We start from the raw sequence: 21303 nt of genomic DNA on the forward strand, positions 1-21303 counted from the left end.
TTTTTCTTAAGTAAGTGATGTCAACTTTTAGTTTCTGGGGACTGAACCCAGGACCTGGCACATGTGCTCTTTCACTGAGCCATGCTCCCTGCCCCCCAATATTGACTTCTGTGAAGATCATACCTCTGTAAGGGCCATGTCCTGTCAATTTTCAACATGACTATTGACAAAGAAGGGAAGGATTCAGCTTCTAGATTTGCAGTTCAATGCAATCAGTTTTGGGGTTTTCTTTCTAAAAATTTAACACTGTCTTCAGAAATAGGAAATTGTTTTATTTATTTATTTATATATAAATATATATGTATATACATATTTTTTTTTTTTTGTGCCAGGTAAGTGACATCAGGGTCTGAAGCGAACAAAGTGTCCTATGTTTGGAGATTGGCTTTTGTTGGCTTGGGGTTTTGCATATCTGGGAAATCTAAGAAAAGAGGTCCACCTTTCAGCCTCTGCACATCAGGAAGTGGTTAGCAGCCCTAGTCTCGCCTTACAGACCTGCTCAGGAGGAAAAAAAAAAAAAACCTTCTTTTCTCCTCCCTCGCCCCTCCCGCCTTTCCATCTCCAAACCGAAGGCTTCTTGGAGGGACTCTGCCCAGGATCTGGGGATGCTTCATCGCCCCCGGAGAATAGCTGGGCATCAGCAGCTCAGCGCTTGGCTGCTGGCTGCCCACTGCGGGGACCGGGGACGCTCCTGGGGCGGCAGGAGGGATGTGTGGAATCACACAGGGCTGAGTTTCCTATGGCCGGTTCCCTTGTTTGTGTTTTCTCCAAAAAAAAAAAAGAGAAAAGTCCTGGACTAGGCTGGGGAGCCAGATCAAATGTCCTGGCGGGAAGCCAAAGCTTGACTCCTCCCCGCCAGGAACTGCACGTTCTCAAGTCTTCATTTCTGTCCTGTTGAAACTGATAGGGAAGGTTAATGAGATTAACATGGCCAAACCCTGTGGGCTCCTGTGAGGGAAGTGGCCAGCAACTAGCTGCCTACTACTGACCCACAGGCCGGCCACTCCAACTGGGAGCGTTTTATGGAGTTCTAGTAAAACTCGATGGTTGGTCGGAGACCATTTAAAAGAGGCTAATGGGAGCAAGTCACACCCAGGGCCACTGACTGGCCGAGGAATGAGTGTCCTGTGACAATATGCTTGTCACTAGGTCCGTCCAGCCCTTGCCTCCTTGGTTGATCTGCAGAGAGGACGATTTTCTGGTATGGGACTTTTTATTCCAAAAAAAAAAAAAAAAAGTTGGGTGTAAGATGAAAAGTGGTGAAATGAGATAGCTCAGGACAGAAAACCCAAAGCTGCCATGGAACAGAGAGATGAAATAGCTCTTTGGCTGGAGAAGTTCTGAACAGATTCCTGAGAAAAGTGGGGGAGATGGAAACTGTGTGTGTGTGTGTGTGTGTGTGTGTGTGTGTGAGTGTGTGTAGTGTGTGTGTGTTTATGAGTATTTTTAAAAAGTGATCTATAAGTGGAGGGAGGAAAAGGAAGAAGAAATTTTGGTAAATCTATAAAATCGCCACAATTTATGAGAGTTTCAAAGGCAATTTCTTTTCTAAGGGGCAAATTCCTAATTTCCCACATAAAAGTATGGGAATTGAATGGTAAATCCTTCTCCCTCGACAAGACCCCTGAAAAGAGGCATGAAAAAGAGTTACTGTTCCGCTTCCATTCATGTCTCTTGAAAGCCCGTGGATGTGACACTGCCCTGGAACACACAGCCCTGGGTTTCAAAGCTGCCCGGATGACTTTTCAGAAATGATCTATTGTGGTGCTTTGTTTTGTCCGGGTCGCCCTCGTTTTGTTCTGCTGGGGCTGTATCACTCTTCTGCGGCTGCCATTAATCCACCTGTCTACTCCTCCCCATTCAGAGGCCCATTTTACCCCCTGCCCTGCACAGAGAGCTGGGGATGAAATGGCTGAAAGGCTCAGCATCACTGCAGAGGGACCAGGGAAGAAAGACATGGAGAGGAAGGGGAAGGGCTGTCGGTAGGGGTGCTGGGTGCACGGGCTCACCTGGGGGATGTGGGTGCTCAGGAGAGAAAGAGCAGGCAGTGGCAGAGGGAGGGGACCAAAGGTGACAATCTTCTCCAGCCGTTGGGAGCCTGGGCAAGTTGCAAAGATTTTTTTTTTTTGGTCCCCTGTAGCAGTATGACTAAGTGGCATGGTGGGGCACTGGAGACCCGTGCTTGCACCGCCTAAATGAGACCGCCCTTTTCTTTTCTCAGATTTTATTTGATCCACTCACTTTTAGTTAGCTGAGTGTAGACTGTGTAGCTCAAGAATTGTCAGGCTGGGACGAATGGCAAAAGACACAATGATTTCTTAATAATGAAGAAAGAAAATGAAACCCCCAAATCTGTCCTGTGGATAGGACCTGGAACAGGGGTCCCATCCTCCCATTCCCTTGGAAGCTCATCCTATTTGATTACATTGTCAAGAGGGAAGTTGCTTCTTTTCCACCTCTTCTTTGACTTCTCTATCACTCACTTTTTTTTTTTTTTTTAGTACTGAGGATTGAATCCAGAGGTGCTTACCACTGAGCCACATCCCCAGCCCTTTTTAAAAAAAAATTCATTTAGAGTTAGGGTCTTGCTGAGTTGCTTAGGGCCTCGCTAAATTGCTGAGGCGGGCTTTGAACTCTCGATCCTCCTGCCTCAGCCTCCTGAGTCGCTGTGATCACAGGCATGTGCCACTGTGCCTGGATCAATCCCTCACTTTTAATAGTGCAAAGGGACAGTCCAGAGGTTCCAGAGGATCCTGTGGCATGCTGGGTAATAAAGTGGTCACAAACATTCTCTAGACATCAGTACAGAGTAAACGTCTATCCTTTGTACTGTGTGCCCAGAGAGGGGTGGCAAGGGCTGTGCTCACAGTGTTCTGCAGAAGAGGCTCATTCTCTACATGTGCCTGGATGGAAGGAAGGAAACACCTCTCCAGGCTCTCTGGCTGTCATTAGATCTGGGAGGTGGGGCTTCCACTAATCTAATGCTCCACTCACCTGCTCCAGCCAAGAGGCTCAGCCTCAGATACCCAGGAAAAGGAAAGAACCTGCTATCCTTCTTCACAGACCCTGGGCACATTCTCAGGGATAAGCAAAGGGATGCACAACAAAAAGAGGAGCAAAACATTTCCTAAACGTTAGCTAATAGTAAAACCAGTCTTATAGAATTGATGGACTTCCAGGAAAAGATGAATCTAAGATTAACATTTAAGATACAAGGTGCGCCAACTTTCAGAAAGGAAAAACCTAAATACAGTTCAATCAGCCCCACCTTCTATTCACATTTGAGCTTTGTGACCTCAGGCAAACTGCCTAACCTGCTGGATCCCCCAAGTTTACCACTGAGGAAGTGACTCCGTGGGTTTACATCCGTGGTTCTTAACCTGGAGTGGGCTTTAGAATCAGTGCAAGGGCTTGTTAAGCATCACGGAAGGATCTCACACCAGAGCTGAGGCTCTGGTCCCAGGGATCACACTGTGGAATGGTTTCTAACTAGAAATTCCAGTCTTTCCTTATATGGACTGAGATACAATGAGTTGACCAATAGCTACAGTAAAGTTTTTATGTTGAAATTCAATGGGAAAAGGATGCACCGGTGCATTGCTAACCCTTAACCTTGTGTGAGGGCACATTTGCCTGTTGGGTTGACACATCTCAATTACACGAGGTGGTCCAGACAGCTGCCCTTGTGGGGACATCGGCTGCCACTAAACTCTGAGCAATTACTTAAAATTAGACTTGTCAAATTTGTTTAGGGTGACCAGACAAGTACATACATTGACCTAATGTCACTCTTCCTGGAGAGATGTTGTAATGATTTTGTATATCAGTCCAACTATTTAAATACTAATGCTGTCTCCATGCCGTAATCACTATTCTAGTCAGATGTCATTTTTTAGAAGCCCTTGGGGGATTTGCATCCCTTAATTATTCTTCAATACCCAAACCAAGCATTCTTTAATTGGTGTAAATTGAACAGTGTTCCAATGCAAACAAGGAGAGGGCACACTGATCAATGATTCTGTGCATGTCCATTGGAAAGTCATTGCCATTAGATCAAGTAACAAATCCTTAACTCCTTTGACTTCAGTGGAAACGCTGGCCCCGGGAGCTAAGGAATTCTTTTTCTACTTAATTCATCACCATCAGGAATCAAGGAGTGAGTCGTGTTTCCAAATTTTCGGCTCTTAAGGAAAGGGTTAAAAAAATCCATCAGAAAAAGATGCTGTTTCAATGTCAGAAACTGCAGTTCAGGAATCTTTTATGAGAATTCAGCTAGAAACAATGTGTTTTTATCATCTGGCAATTTGGTCTCTTTCTCTCTCTGTGTGTGTCTTTCTCCTTCTCTCTCTCTTTCTCAACTGGAAACAATATAAAAATTTTGTTCACTTGTCAAGCCCTCTTCGCTGGGAATTCTTTTTTTCCTGATAGTGTGTGATCCATCTAATCACACATCCACGCCGTGGTGGTGTAACAAGAAACAGGTGTTCTCTGCTACTTTGAATATGATTGAAAAAGAAAATCAAGGCACTGTGTTTCAGAAGACCCGGAAAAGTCCTTTTCATAAATATGTCGTGCTCACTACTCACTCTTACCTCTTCCTATCAACTTTCTCAAATTGATTATTTATTACTGAGATGGGAAGAAAAAGAAACCATCAGCCATCACACATTCCTGGCCCAGATCTGCCAGTCTCTTGTTCCCAGGCTCTGAAAACTTAGGCTCTGATACTACTTGAGGTGTAGTGGGTCTGTGTGATCGTTTTTAATCTATCTGGGTTTTGATAAAATGTGCTGGTTTCGGGGAGGACTCTTTCAAGTTGATTTGAGTCTGAGTAAAGCAGTCCAGAACGGAATACTTAAAACAGGAGGAGAGGAACAGAGAGAGCTGTCTGCACCTTTGACGATCTTTGTTCAGTGGCTCCATCTTAAAGGGACACTTCTGGTGGGTAAGCTTGTTTGGGCAGCTGTCTCAACATGGTGCCGTCACTTGGACGAGTTCTGGCAGGAAGCACATTGCCTAGAGTCAGTGATCTAGTCAAGGGTTTTGAGGGCCTTGGGGGGGGGCAACCTTTCAAGGGTGCCTCTGCCTCTGGGGGTTCACTTATGAAGCCCAGCTGGAGGAACGCAGGCATAATGGCACCCAAAATCATCTCCATGTGCTTCTGTTGGTCTCAGGGTCTGAGGCATTCTTCTTCACGTAAGAGCACATTTGCAAACGGAAGCTAAAAGAGATTGGCCATTTTTCTTTTTAAATCTGGGTCAACTTTGAGAACCTCAAAGGCCTGAGAATGGGCTGCAGAAATGACTGGCAGCCCACTGATTTTTTTAAAAATTTAATTTAATTTAATTTTTTCAATTTATAGATGCCAGCAGAATGCATTACAATTCTTATTACACATATACAGCACAATTTTTCATATCTCTAGCTGTACACAAAGTATATTCACACCAATTCGTGTCTTCATACCTGTACTTTGGATAATAATGATCATCACATTCCAGCATCATTAATCACCCCATGCCCCTTCCCCTCCCCTCCCTCCCCTCTGCCCTGTCTAGAGTCCGTCTGATTTTGAGGGATCCTTCGGCCTCTGGAGTGGCTCTTGTCTGTGTTCTTCTATCACAGAGGCTACTCCCTGGCCTTCCAGAGCCTTCCCCGGATTTGGATGGTCTGATTTGCGTGTGACAGGCACATTCAACTGGGGAGTAAGCGCCTAGGTCCTGGTTCATCACCTCTCTGTGTTTTGATTCCATCATTGGTAAAATCAGGGAGTTGGAGACATGAACCCGGAGGGATCCGGAGACACCTAATAGCCAAAGAGTTATTTTCTTGTTCCCTTGCTCCCACTGAGAGTCAAGGGCAGGTAGCCCACATCCCCCGCCTCTGGAACCAGATTCTGTTCCCATCTGTGGAAACGCGCATTTGCATCTGTGCTCCCAGACTCACCTAGGACAGTGACAGTGCAGCCTCCAGCTCCTTACGTCTGGCCGGTGCCAGATTTTGCCTTTCGGGCAGCTTCCAGGCCAGAGAGAAGGCTTGGTAACCAGCCTTGAGAGGCTGAGCTAAGTCAGGCGTGGTGTTGATCTGTTTTGCCCCCTGATGGACCCAGCGTAGCCTGGTCCTGGGAGTCTAGCTCGGCCACATCTCGGCCACAGACTGTTCAAGAGGGTATTTGCGGGACAAGGATGAGCTACAGCCTCTGATCCTGGGGTCAGAACCTACCCTCAGCATCTCCCATTTTATTTTCAGTGGGACCAGAAACTTCCACCAGTAGAACTGGTCCTTGTGTCATTGAGCTCTAGGTTGTTTTAGGAGACAGAAAATAAGTCCAAGACTCAGGAAGGCCAAGGTGGGGAGGAGAGAAGGGCCACTGCCTCTGTCCCCTGAGTGCTGGCTCCTGACCTGTCACTCAGAGGCCACAGCTCTCAGGCTTTGGGTTCTTCTCTGGTTTCCCTTTGATGTGCATTTTGACCAAGGTGAAATATTTTGGGGGGAAAAGCAGGGTTCCCCAGTGTAACTCTGCGGCTGGAAAAATCCTCCCACCTGAGCTGTTCGCGAAGGGCAGGCTTCCGGCAGTTCTGTGGAAGCCGCAGCACGCAGGACCGACATGAACTTGAGGTTTTGCTCTGCTGTACTTGGGGTAGTCCTCTCCGAGACCAGGGATGGCGTCTCTGGACCCTTCCTCATACCTGGCCCTTCTCACGGGTCTCTTGCTTCCCTCTCTCTTCCTTTGCTCTCCCCCACCTTATTCCTGCCCATCTCTCTCTCTCCCCCCCTTCCTCTCTGTTCTGCTCTTTGCTTCTCTCTTTCTTTCCTTTCTCTCTCACTCATACCACAGAAGCGTTTGCTTTTTGAAAGTAACCTCTTTTTAACGTGGGGCTCCCCAGTCCTTACGAGAACACCCTGGGCTCCCTGGGACCACGGTCACACTGGATGGAGCCTGCCCTTCCCTGAATCCGCCCCTCTGGGGTGGACACTGGGAAGCATGACCCACCCCCTCCCCCTTCCCTTTCTTTCTCTTTTAAATGGGGTCCAGGTGATTCTTCTTTCGGAGAACCATTGGGGAACAGGGTTTATTGTGGGGTTCTAGGCCTGGCTGCCCTTTGGGTCATCTGGGAAGTTTTCCAAAGCTCCTGTGTCCAGGGTGCACCTGGGGATGGGAGAGGTGCTAATCCTGCTGCCTGTGTCCCCAGTGATTCCCGTGTGCAGCCAGGGTTCAGAACCACTGGGGCCATTTTGGGTAGATGCATGTCACATAAGGAAGAGGCTGGGGCATGGGGGAGGAAGGAGCCTGTCACCTGTCTCTAGGACAGTGACACCCTGACTTGGCCACATGCTAACATCTAGCTGGCCTGTAGCTTTTCAAGGCTGCAATATCCACATGACACCTCATAGGGATTGCTGTTGTCTGGGTAAGTCTTCCCCAAAGGCCTTTGTGTTCAAGTCTTGGTGTCCAGTCTGTGGCACCATAGGAGGTGTTAGAACCTGCAGGAGATGGGGACTAACAGAAAGTCTGATCATTGGATAGTGGATCGAGGGGAACGGTTGTCCTCGGTGAAAAGGACTAAGAAGAGCCTTCAAAATAACAGCTCCTTGATATATCATCTTTCACACTTTGTTTCAAGCATGTTTTAAAATATTTAAATAAAAATAAATTTAAAAGGTGAAAAAAAAAATAACAGCTCCTTCATCCTGGAGGTAGCCAAATGTCGAGGTTTGAATCTTACAGGTCTCCCAAAGGTTCATGTGTGGAGTCTTGGTCCCCAGTGTAGCAGTGTCTATAGACTAGGCTTTTGGGAGGATCATAAAGGCTCTCACCTTATGGATGGATGAATTCATTTAGGAATTCAGTGCTTAATGAGTTTTGGGCAAGGGTTTAAGTTATAAAAGCAAGCTCTCTGCCTTTGCAGAGCAGCTTTGCCTTTCACAACACTCCCTGCCATGGTGTGTTTTGTCTTGTCACTTAGTCAAATGACTCTGAGTCAAAATGAGTCTGTCTTCATCTTAAGTTGTTTTTCTCAGGTGTTTCGTTACAGCAACAGAAAGCTGACCAATATGCTATGTTTGGTGAAGCATGACCCTGAATGATTTTGAAGGCTTGTTCTAAAGAAAAATAATACAAAACTCCAAATGTAACTAGATGAGAGAGAATATTTATTAGAATTGAGATGAGAGTTGACACCAAGCCACTGGAGCCTTAGAGACATATGATCTCTCAAAAGGCAGCTGGACAAAAATACCTACAGAGAGATTCAGCCTGCTAAAACTCTGGCCGCCTCAGCTCCTGGCAGTGGCCAGCACCACTGGGACCATGCAAGTGAGGGACCCTGACATGATGCTGTGTTTCATTAGCATCAAAACAAATCCAGCTTCATCCAACTCTCCTTTTCCCCTTCTCCCAACCCCTGACCACCACCTTTGCATTTTCAGTCTCTGAATTAGAATTTTCTATGTACCTCGTATGATAGTGGAATCTTCCAATATTTGTCTTTTTGTGATTGGTTCAGCATAATGTCCTTCCTCAAGGTTCATTGATGTTGTAATTTATGTCAGAATTATTTTCTTCCTTTTAAAGACAGCATAACATTCCACATTCCATTGTAGGTTTATCTCACCATCTGTTTATTCATTTATCTTAATTTTTGTTATTGCGGTACTAGAGATTGAACCCAGGGGCACTTTACCAATAAGCACAGCCCCTTTTGAAATTTTTTTTGGAGAAAGGGTCTCACTAGGTTGCCAACTCTTGCCTTGAACTTGTGATCCTCCTGCCTCAGTCTCCCAGATTGCTGGGATTATAGGCATGTGCCACTGTGCCCAAATCTTCTTTTATCTTTTTAAAAAATTAATTAATTTATTTTAATTAGGTATATAGGACAGAATGCATTTCGATTCATTGTATACAATTGCAGCCCAACTTTCAATTCTCTGGTTGTACACGATGTAGCGTCACACCCTATGTGCAGTCATGCATGCACCTGGGGTAATGATGTCCATGTCATTCTTTTATCTTTTGATTGACATTGGGTTGCTTCCATCTCATTGGTATTGTAAATAATGCTGCAATGAACATGGGAATGCAAACATTTCTTTTGGGACCCTGTTTCCAGTTCTTTTTCACATGTACCTAGTGGTGACCTTCCCAGAACCTATGCTGATTCTATTTTTAATGTTTTCCTGGAAACTCCGTTCTCTTTTCCTTTGCTGTTCCACGATTTCAGTCCATCAACTGTGCACAAGAGTCCCACTTTTTCCACCCCCTCACTTGTTGATTTCCATTCTTTTTTCTCTTTATAGTGGCCATTCTAATGGGTGTGAGGCAATATCTCACGGTGGTTTTGATTTGCATTTCTGTGATGATGAGTAATGTTGGACATCTTTTCGTATGCTCATCGGTCATTTGTACATCATCTTTGGAGAAATATTCACTTAAGTCCTATACCTACTTTTAATTGAATTATTCTTTGTTATTGAGTTGTAGTTTTTTATTCTGGATATTCACCTTTTATTAGATACACCATTTGCAAATATTTTCTCCCGTTCCATGTATTAGCTTTTTGCTCTGTTGATTGTTTCCTATGCGGTGCAGAAAATTTTAAGTTTTCTGTGGTCCCATTTGGTCTACTTTTGCTTTTGCTGTCTGTGACTTTGAGGTTACATCCAAGAAATCATCTCCTGTCAAGAAATGCCCTATTTTCTTAAAAGAGTTTTATAGCTTTGGGATCTTACACTTGGGTATTTTTTATCTGATTTGAGTTAAGTTCTGTACATGGGGCAAGTAGGCGACTAACTTCCTCAAACGACCATGTGGGCTTCTAGCCTTCCCAGTGCCGTCTGTTGGAGGGGCTGTCCTTCCTCCATCCTGTGGCCTTGGTACCTTTGCCTAGAAGGGTCTCCTCTTGTTTGAGTTTGATACTGGTCCCCTCTTTCCTCATTGGCCATACACCCCCTCCAGGGCACATTTGCCCTGCTGATTTGGCTGTTGGGCTAGTGTCCCTTGGGTTCTGCCCATAAGACTCTTGGATCAATCGTTACTCAGTTTCTTACCAGAGACTCGACCACTATTCACACATCTCCTTTTGCTTCAGGTCTTTTCTTTAACCTGTGTGTTTTTAAAATCTTTACCTGGGGATCAATTTACCTTTACTCATCTAGGTTATTGTCTGAAGCAATTTTTCTTTTAAAAAACAAAACACAACAAAACCAAACCTTCCAAAGCCTTTAGTTCATTTTAATTTGCATCTCCTCCACTATGTCATTTTCAGGTTTATTTATTTTTTTTATGCAGCCAGGACGTCCAATTTGCATTTCTCTTGGATCAAAAAACACATCATGTATTGCTAGGAAGCTGTGGTTAACCTGGTTAGGTCTCAGCGTTCTCTTTTAATGCATAGTCTGCTCTATGTGTGTACAGGTTCCACAACTGTGGATCTAATCAACAACAGAGGGGCAATATTTGGTGAAAAAAATTGTGCCTGTTCTGAATTGTTGTTGTTATTTCCTAAACAATACATCACAACAACTATTTATGTAGCATTTACATGGCATCAGGCGTCATAAGTAATCTGGAGATGATCTAAAGCACAGGCAGGATGTGAGCATGTTCTATCCAAATTCTGTGCCATTGTGTAAGAGGGACTTAAGTGTCTGTGGTTTTGGGTGTCCATGGGGGTCTTGGAACAAATCCTCCTTGGATACCAAGAGTCAAGCATATTAAAAATGTAGAGGGTAGAGATTGCTAACTGTTCCCCTCATCAGTTCTCTCCCTCCACAGTACAGATCTGTTGTCAGCATGTTGCTCAGCCTCTCTTGTTAGTCGAGGCCTTGCAGATTGGCCGAGGAAATGTGGAAGGAAATGATGTTGCAAAGCTGGGCTGCACAGGGGAGCAGAGATGTCTCCTCCCTATGTTCTGTTGCTGCTTCAGGATACAGCTGGCAATGGCGTTCAGCTTGCAGACTGAGGATGTGACTCGGTGGCAGAGGGTTTGCCCAGCATGCTCAGGGCCCTAGGTTTGGTCCTCAGCAGTGCAAAGAAAAAGTATGATATCTTAGTCCTAGCCAGTTGGCCACTCCGAGTGTGGTCCGCAGAGTCAAGTCATGAGCCCCTGGGGCTTTGTTAGTGATGCACAATCTCAGGTCCTACCCAGACCTGCTGAGTCACCTGCATTTCAACAAGATGCCCATTAAAGTTTGAGAAGAAATAGCCTAGTCCTGGAGACTTGGGGGGAGTTACCAAATGGAATGATTGTATAGAGGAGAGTTGCCCGGCCAATGTGAGTACCGCCGACAGAGGATTGTTAGATGAATAAGGACCAAATTTCTATTGTGCTGAGCCACCAAATCTGGGAGCTGATTGGTTATTCAACCTAGACTACTTAACTAAGATATCCTGATATTTGTTTGCTTGTTTATTTATTTATATATTGCAGTGCTGGGGATTGAACCAAGCATGCTAGGCAAGCTCTTCACTACTAAGCTACGTCCCCAGCCCCCCATAGTGATGTTTATATATAATCATATGTCCCTCTACTGGTCTCTGGAATTGCCTCTTACCTGCTTTTTGGGTAGGCTGCATTTTCCCATGGCACAAAAATGAAAGAAAACATGATTACATTATCAACTGTGTGATCTTTATTTTGGGGACTTTTTTCTTTTTGAATTTTTTAAAATTTGAATTTCTTTTATCTTATAAATCAGGGTTGGCAAAGTATGGCTCATGGGTCAAATCCAGTCCTTTACCTGCTTCTTATTTTCATTTTTTAAATAAAAGTGATTTTCGAATAACATATAATTAACCATTTTAAAAGGTACAATTCAGTGGCATTTCAAATGATTCGCAATCATCATCTCTCCCTATTTTCTTTCTTTCTTTTTTTTTTTTGGTACCAGAGATGAATAAAGGCCTCTTTTTTTTTTTTAATTTTTAAATTTAGAGACAGAGTCTCACTAAGTTGCGTAGGGCCTACCTACTTTTTTGAACTTGCGATCCTCCTGCCTCAGTCTCCCAAGCCACTGGGATTAAAGGCATGCACCACCATGCCTGGTGGGGGATCTTATTCTTGTAGTAGAAAATTCTTTTAAGCTTGATAGAAAAAAGATGATTTTATAAAGTTAAAAAAATGGAGTGATGTGGCTAAAATTCAGTAAAATCGTCTTAAATCTAATAGAACTTCTGTATGGCAAAAGCATTATAAGTAGGGCTTAAAAAGTAGAACAAAATTCACCTGGGGAAAATATTTTTTTAAGAGACAAAGAGTTCACATCTTCAACAATAAAAATGTCTTGTAAATGAAAGAGACTCTGAATAGCTTTTTAAAAAAGGAGAGAAATAATGCAGTGAATGTGTAACCAACAAGCATGATACGGGGATGTTCAAACTTCTAAATGACTGCTGTAAAAATCATGTAGACTTAAACACAATGTCATTTCTGTTATTATTTGTTTGACTGACAAGATGAAAAAATTGAGAATTATCAGTGCAATAAGGGTGTAGAGAAAGGGGCTCTATAAGATGACGTTGGCACCCTTGTGTAAGGTCATTTAACTATGCACGTGAGTTCTTATTTTTGGACCTTCTATTTTCTTTCATTGGTCTAAGTCTTTATGTCAGTACCACACTGTTTTGATTTCTGTAGATTTGGAATATGCCTTGAAATCAGGAAATGTGAGCCCACCCATGTTGCTCTTCTTTTTCAAAAGTTTTGGGGCTATTTGGGGTCCCTCTGGATTTTAGGAAAACTTAAAAATTTTCCGTGAAAAAATGCTATTGGCATCTTGGTAGGAATTGTATTGAATCTATAGATTACTTCGAGTATTATCCACATCTTAACAATCTAACCCATCTTAATATCTTCCCATTCCATGAACATGGGTGTCTTTCTATTTATTTGTATCTTCTTCAGTTTCTTTCATCAATAATTTGCAATTTTCCGTGTGCAAATAATTCCTCGTTTAGATTTATTCCTAAGTATTTTGTTCTTTTCAATGCGATTGCAAATGGAATTGTTTTCCTAATTTCCTTTTCGGATTGCTCATTGTTACTCTAGAAATGCAAATGATTTTTGCATGTTGATTTGGCACCCTGAGATTTTGCTAAATTTTTTATTTGTTCTAACAGTTACTTATTATTGTTATTTTGTCTGATATTTAAGATTTTGTAAGGTTTTTGGTATTTAAGGTGCCATCTGAGAACAGACAAAATCTTACTTCTTCCATTTTTAATTTGGATGTTTTAAATTAAAATTTCTTGCCTAATTATTCTGGTTATGATCTCTGGTACCTTGTTGCATGGAAATGGCAAGACTGATCACCCTAGTCTTGTTCCTGATCTCAGAAAAATGTTTTTTGCCTTTTTCCATTGAATATGCTTTGGGGCATGTTATATATATATATGGTCTTTATTATGTTGAAGTAGCTTCCATTTATTTTTAATTTGTTGAATTCTTTATTCAGTACTGGGGAGGGAACCCAGGGGCACTCTACCACTGAGGTCCATCCCAGACCTTTTGATTGATTTATTTTTATTTTGAAGCAGGGTCTTGCTAAGTTGCCCAGGCTGGCCTCAAATTTGTGATCCTCTTGCTTCAGTCTCTCAAGAAGCTGGCATTATAAGCATGTACCACCACACCTGGCTGTTGAATTTCTTTTTTATAATCATGAAAGATGATGAATCTTGTCAAATTTCTTTTCTGCCTCGATTGAGAAAATCATGTGCTTTTTGTCTTTCATTCTATTAATGTGGCGTATTTCTGCCATTCTCTGTATACTTTCTGGATCCTGTTCAATCTTTCTTCCCAACCTTTATCTCCCGAACAATGCCTTCATTATCCAGCAAAACTAGGGGTAAGAATTTTTTATCAATATGTTCTGTGTTGTGACATGTTAATTTTTTTGAACTCCTTTGATTCTTGCCGCACCTATCATTCTAAACCTTATTTAAGAGAACACACTTCTATTCTTTTAGGATCATCCGGCCCTTCTTTTACTGAACTTTTGTCTGAGTTCTCTTTTGACTCTTTGCTATTTTTAATCCCTTCTCAAATCCCTAAGTAACCTCCTATGTGTCTCCCCAGAAGATTCATTCTGAAACTTCCTCTTATTCTGTGAAACCTCTCAGTGGATGACACAGTGAGATGGTATCAGAACCACAGTGACAGGAGCTCAAGGCTCCAGGCTTGCCAGACTGACCACCTTGCCAATGGGTCTTTTCTGAACCCACGCAACTTAAAATGCAGGTCTTTTTTTTTCAACATATATTTTTTAGTTGTAGATGGACACAATATCTTTTATTTTTATGTGGTGCTGAGGATCGAACCCAGTGCCTCATGCAAGCTAGGTGAGTGCTCTACCATTGAGCCACAACCCAGCCCCTAAAATGCAGGTCTTAGGGTGTCTTTGGTTGCTGGTACAATCAATCAATCAATCAATCAATTTAATGACAAAATAGAATAAAATGGCAATTAACCTAGGAGGTGTTTGGACAGGTAGGAATTTTATTTTTAAAGTTGAAACTACTTTTAAAACTTAAGGCCATTTTGTCCATTCTTTATTTATGGACGTAACCAGTTCCCTCCAGAGAGAGGTGCCTGAAGAGTCAGATCCAGAAAGGAAGGGAAACCGCCAGGGACAATATCGAAGACCAGGAGCGTGACACATACCTTGTCCCTTCTAACATTTGTGATCCCCGGGTTCTGCTGTCTGAAGAGGTTGCAGAGTGGAAAGAGTGGAGGTGGGACAGAAGGTGGGATAGGAGGGAAGTAGCCATAGAAGGCTGTCTCACCTGTTTTTTAAATTTTTCCCTAAATATTGCCCTAAATACACTTCACTGTTATTAGTTATCCATGGTGGTCGAGTTAATGAAAAGGACAATGTACTATAACACAGGTCATAAAAGCTAGTTCAAAAGACATCAAATCTTGTTTGGACACTTTCTAGTTGGATAAATGGAGAATCGGGGGGTCTTAGTCTACCTCTTTCTTTTGAGAATGGCTTTATTATTTACTTATTTTTGACCCAAAGTCTTTTCCCTTAATCAATGCCAAAGTACATAAACAAGTGTCTGCCTAACACTCTTATTTCATGGGTAAAATAGTTCAGTCTTTGTACCAGTACTATAAAATTCTGGGTTTTAATAATTCAAAATCATGGGGCCTACATAGAATTTCTTATGAGAAACACACCCAGAAATCCGGTATCCTACAAAATGATTTTATATTTCATTCTTTTCTTAATTCTATTTTTTTTTTTTTTTTTTAGTAAAACTTGATCATTAGCAGACCCAAATGAGGTCATTACATACTGACCATGAAGCAGAGGTAATCAATGATCTATCTAACCTATAGCACTAGAAACGCCTCATCTTTTAAAAACTGAACGAGGAGGGCTGGGGATGTGGCTCAGCAGCAGAGCGCTCGCTTTGCATGTGTGAGGCCCTGGGTTCGATCCTCAGCACCACATAAAAATAAGTAAATAAAATAAAGGTATTGTGTCCAACTGACGAGGGAAACAAAAAAATGCAGGACAGCCACAAATCCCTGTTTTGCCTGAGATTGCTCAGCAACAGATCCACTGAGCGCCTGCATTTGGCTCAGACCCATCTCTGTGTGCGCCCAGGCCTCCTGCCCCTCAGCCTCTAGCTATGGCCTTCAGAGACTCTGCCAAGGAGCTGTGCATGGGGCATCTGCTTTCATGTCGCCGGGTGTTAGAGGGTCAAGGTTACCTTCATACTTTTTGGTTTTGTGATTTTGAAAAACCCAAACAAGGATTCTTGGGGAACTGCTCTTACACCCATCTTAACTTGGCTGGTCCAGCTCCCAAGGGCTCTTTGTGGGAGGATAATCTCTCACAAGGGTGTTTCTTTCTGTCTTATTTCACACTAGGACCAAGCTCTTTTATGATGATAGTGTGTACTGAGGTGTAGCCATTGTGACCACAGGCAAGGAAAAGATGGGTTTAAGACTGGTGGGATGAGCTAAAATATATTGTTGTGATTTAAAGTGGAAGAACAAGTACCCATATTGAAAGAATGATATGAAAGAATAATACGGTACATACAATGTAGTGCAATTTGTATTATAATAAATTCATAGTCTAACTTATACAATTGGCCTCCCATCTCCATAAGTCCACATCCATGGATCCAACCTACCACAGACTGTGTATTACTATACTTAGGCATGTCACTCTGCCTCTGTTATGAACATCTACAGACATTTTTGCTGTCATTATTACTTAAACAACACAGTAAAACAACTATTTACATGACCTTCACCTTGTATTAGTGATTACAAGTAATCTAGAGATGATTTAAGGTATGTGGGAGGAATTGAGCAGGTTCTCTATAAACACTATTGTCATTTTATCTAAGGACTTGAGTCTTCCCAGCATTTGGTATCTTTGGTGATCCTGAAATAGACCCCTGTGGGTGCCAAGGATGACTCTATCTAATGAAATTCACATTATAATATGAACTTACAAATGATACCACCAAGTGACCCAAGAATTCAGAGTCCCATCACTAACTGAGAAACCATAGCTGGGTAGCTTGAAAAGAGAGAGGGGATGCCTGGACCACATGAAGAACTTTAGAAGTGCTTGTCCTGTTCTTGCTAGTGGTTGTCCAGTTGGTATCTGTTAAGGTCTGTAAACAAGTCAAGATGGCGCCTGGCATTTTGCCAGAGGGAGTGGTTTGTGAAGTAACGCCAGCGAGCCATTAAGTGTGGAGATTCCTGATTGGTTGACTGCTGTATCTAGTTTATGCTAATTAAGATAAGCTGTGTGGAATGTATATATACCCCTCCTGTCCTACAATAAACGGCTCCCACTCCTGCTGTATCAATGTACACAAGTTGTTCGTCACCCCCCCCCCCCCCCCCCCCCCCCCCCCCCCCGGTTATTTTGCTGCAGCCGGACTGCGGCAGGTATCATTTAGGGACATCTGTGGATATAGAGAAAAAAGGATGGTTAGTTCCCTCCTCCCTCAGCAGCTCTCAGCCCTCATGTTCCGTGACTCCCCCAGCTTGGGACAGAATGGAAACCCGAGCAGAATAAAGTTGAGTCAATCTTTGGTCAGGCACCCAGTCAGCAGCTGGTGAGGTCGTCAGCTGGGGGCCAGGTGATGCCCAGTGGGTGTGACTCACTCTCTCCCCTCTTTCCTGGTGACTGAGCTTCCAGACTGGAGACACTGGGCTGCCTTCCTCTGACACCCGTGGTAACTTTGGTTGGAAGGGAAAACATCTGGGGTAGCTTCCGGGAGCAATCTCCAAAGACCGAAAGGGATAATCAGGCTTCATAAATTGGGTTGACTAGACAATGAAATATTTATTGTGATTCCCTCCTCTCTCTCTCTTTTTGAAGTTCAAAAATCCTTGTCATCCTGGGATGAAGCCTGTGTACACATGAGAAGAATTCACAATTAGCTCAGAAGTAGCCTGTTACCACTGACTGATGACCTCCACCCGCAGCCGGCAGAAGGCAGGGTGGGACCTGCACATGCGCTCCACTTAATTGTCTGTTTTTTTTTTTTTTTTTTTTACTCCCCTAATAAAACAGAAAAGTCCATGAAACAAAAGAAAGCAATCAAATAAATAAATAAATGAGGAAATAAATACACCAGCCTGTGTGAAGTCTTTTATTAATTCTGGGTGAATGAATATTTTCTTACGTGGGTGAAATTCAGAGACTTTGATGTGAAGAACGTTTAGTGCTTTTGTTTGTTGGTTTTGATGCTGGAGATTGAACCCGGGGCCTTGCTTGTGCTCAGCGCTTGCTCTGTCACTGAGCCACGCCCCAAGTCCCTCATTTTAAAAACACTTATTTTTTTCTCTACTAAAAGCAGATGGAGAATTGTGGGATTATTCAGGTAATTCAGACCAAAACGGTGGTACGCTTTTAAATATCCAGAGAATGGATGGAAAAATGGCTGGAGCTGACTCTCGGGGTTGGTGACCCCATACTTTCTTTGGGTTGGTTGGTGGGGTCTTGGCTTATTCCTGAACCAGTCACATGTCAGTGGAGAAGCACGGGGGTTTGTTATGCAGGGCTTCAGCTTTCTGCTTAAAGTGGACAATGGCTTTTCTTAAGTTCCTGTGCTATCTAGAAAGTTAGGCATGGACATGTTTCAATCCAGAGTTAACACTGATTACAGGGAAAGATGAGGATTCTCGATGGAGGTGTAAGATGACTCTTGCTGCCTGTCTAACCCCAGCTCCTGATGCTCTCCGTCACTCCAGGAAAACCTCCTCAGCCTTTCCAAAGTTTACAGATCGCTCCCTCCTCCTGGACTCCTGCTCTGCACTTCCTAACTCTGTTCTCTGCAGTGACTCCTGCGTATTCCCTTCTGGAAACCCCTGGTCTGGTTCTCACCTCCTCCTTGCCACCTTTCCATCCATGCACCTTCCAACATAGCCTCTGTTGAGAAAGGCATCTCTCCTTTGAGCTCCCATTCATCTAAAATGTCACTTAACTTTCTTTCTTTCTTTTTTTTTTAACAGCCACAAATATTTATAGCATGTCCCTCCTGGGGTGGGTCTTTCTCAGATGGTGACAACACAGACATAGTCCCTGTTCTCCTGGGCCCACAATCTAGGGAAGGAGAGACTTTAAACACACATGTGAGAAGATGCCAGGTCATGCTGTGGCCAAAGCAGAATAGAAGTTTCCCTTGCCTGACTTTCCCAGTAGACTGAACCCTCCGAGAAAAGGGACAGGAAAACCAGGCCTAAAGGACAGCACCCGTCTCCACGAGGCATCAGTGAATGAATGAGCAGAGGAAGGCATGTTTAATAGATTTTTAACTGTGTTCCCAATCTCCCCGTATGGGAGGATGCAAAAAGAAATAGAAGCCATTCTGCTTGTCCTTATAGCTGGAAAGTTTTCTTTTCTTAAAAAATATCTATACAATATTCTCAGAGAAAATAAGGAAATTTTCCCTCTGATCATCAACCACAAGCAGTTTCTACAGACAGGCACATGGCCATAAACCACCTCTGCCTGTCATTGATTCATGGTTCAGGCAGATCACCCGCAAGACAGGTAAAATATGATGGTTCTGTACTCCAGGTTTTTATTTCTATTAAATTCTACAGCATATGATCTCGAACAAACATTTGTTGTCAATATTTGATAGAATTCTGATTCAATCAAGTAAATAAAGCATTAGAAAAGATAATTTCACTCCTTTGCTAGACTAAATCCATTAAGACTCTAACACAAGTAGAACTGAGGACAAAGGATATTTAAAACAAAACAGGGAGACCCATCGCACATTTGCATTTTAAAATTAATTGCTACCCTAATTATTTGTCAGTAGAAGCATAAATTAAACAAATACAACTTAGAGTAAGCATTCAGACACCCACAGGATTCTCCCCTCAAGAGTACGGTTGTCACCATGGTCCACGGTGGCTGTTTGTTTTTACTGTTTTTCCATGATTAAGGAAAGTGAGAAGATTGTGAATGGGGCCACATGGAAGTGAAATCAATGGATGGGAATGGACACAGGTAGGTGCTTTTATTTTTCACCTGTAAGATGTGAGATGCTAACAACTGATAAAGAGTGTGAGGAACCAAAGAGCTGCCTCAGACATTTTCTTTTTTTTCAGTAAACCCAGGGATTAAGCCCAAGGATGCTTAACTACTGAGCTACATTCCCAGCCCTGTTTAAATACTTTATTTAGAGGCAGCCTCTCACTAAATTGCTTAAAGCCTCACTAAATTGCTGAGGCTGACCTTGAACTTGTGATCCTCCTGCCTCAGCCTCCTAAACCACTGGGATTACAGGTATGTGTCACCACGCCCAGCTGCCTTGGACATTTGACTAAGTTGCACCTCAGTTAATCTTAAGTGTGACTCTATGGCCCTAAAATGAAACCATAAAAATGGAAAATGTGTAGTTCAGCACGGTGTTATTTGTCTAGCCTTTGGTAGATAGGATTGATTGACTTGGATATTTGCTCTATCTGCTTTCCTCCTATCTTAGTTCAGGATGCCATATTAAAAAATACCATTCAGGAGCTGGGGATGTGGCTCAAGCGGTAGTGCGCTCACCTGGCATGCATGTGGCCCGGGTTCAATCCTCAACTCCACATACAAAGATGTTGTGTCCGCCGAAAATTAAAAAATAAATATTAAAAAATTCTCTCTCTCTCTTAAAAAAATAAAAATAAAAATAAAAAATACCATTCAGGATGGCTTAAACAACAATTTATTTCCCACAGTTCTGCAGGCTGGGAAGTCCAAGATCAAAGTGCCAGCTGATCAAAATTTCCTGGTTAGGCTGGATGCCTTCTTGCTGTGCCCTCATGCTGGGGTCGGGGCGGGGGGTGGTGAGATATCTCATGTCCTTTCTTCTTTTATAAAGGTCCTCAGTCCCATTATAAGAGCTCCACCTTCATGACTCAGTCTAACCCTAATCACCTTTCAAAGACCTCAGTTCCAAATACCGTCTGGTCGGGTATTAGAACATCAACATGTGAATTTTGAGGGGTACATTGACATTGAGTCAAGAGCACCCTCATTCCATGTCTGCAGAGCTGTGGAGGCATTTAGCACAGCTGGAATAATTTCTTGGGTGCACAATCAAGCATGCATTGTTGGCGATCTCTATTGAAAGCTTAGAAAACAACATAGCCACACTGAATAACAAACAACCTCAAATCTCAGTGACTTAAATCAATTGTCATATGTGCTCCTGCTTCCTGGGCCGTAGGTCAGCTATGGCCTGGCTGATCAGGGATGGGCCCCGTCTGACAACTCTCCTCTCAGAAGGCTCTGCAGATATATGGACTGGTTGGAACAACTCTGCTTCAACCTGCATGTTGAGTTCAGGTCTGTTTCACCTGCTTCTCATTCTTCAAGACTCACCCGAGAGCCTAGCACTCTCTGCCTTATGCTTGTTTTGAAGTAGAAGTGGAAGCTTTTAGAGGGCCAAATACAAACATGCAGTGCCCCAAGGCCTGAGCTCCAAATTGGCATCTGGTTATGTCTATGCGCCTTTCATTGGCTAAAGGCAGTCCCATGGGCAAGTTCAACAGTGGGGCAGCAAGAAAGTAAACCTCTCACAGAGGTCTGTGTTTATTATGTGTCAGGGGGCAGACAGTGGATATTTGCTGAATGCTCCATCAATCTACCATGGCTACATTGAAAGAAAGTCTTTTATTTTCTGGATTAGGACTTTACACAGGAATTATTTAATTCACCTTTTTTTTTTTTTCCTTCCTGAGTTTGTTGATGATGTTAGGTTAGATAGAAAGATCTTCTCTCAGGAAGACAGATATGTGGAATTTTAAGAAAAACTTGACTTTG

Source organism: Marmota flaviventris, chromosome 14, assembly GCF_047511675.1.
Source record: "Marmota flaviventris isolate mMarFla1 chromosome 14, mMarFla1.hap1, whole genome shotgun sequence".
Lineage (NCBI taxonomy): Eukaryota > Metazoa > Chordata > Mammalia > Rodentia > Sciuridae > Marmota > Marmota flaviventris.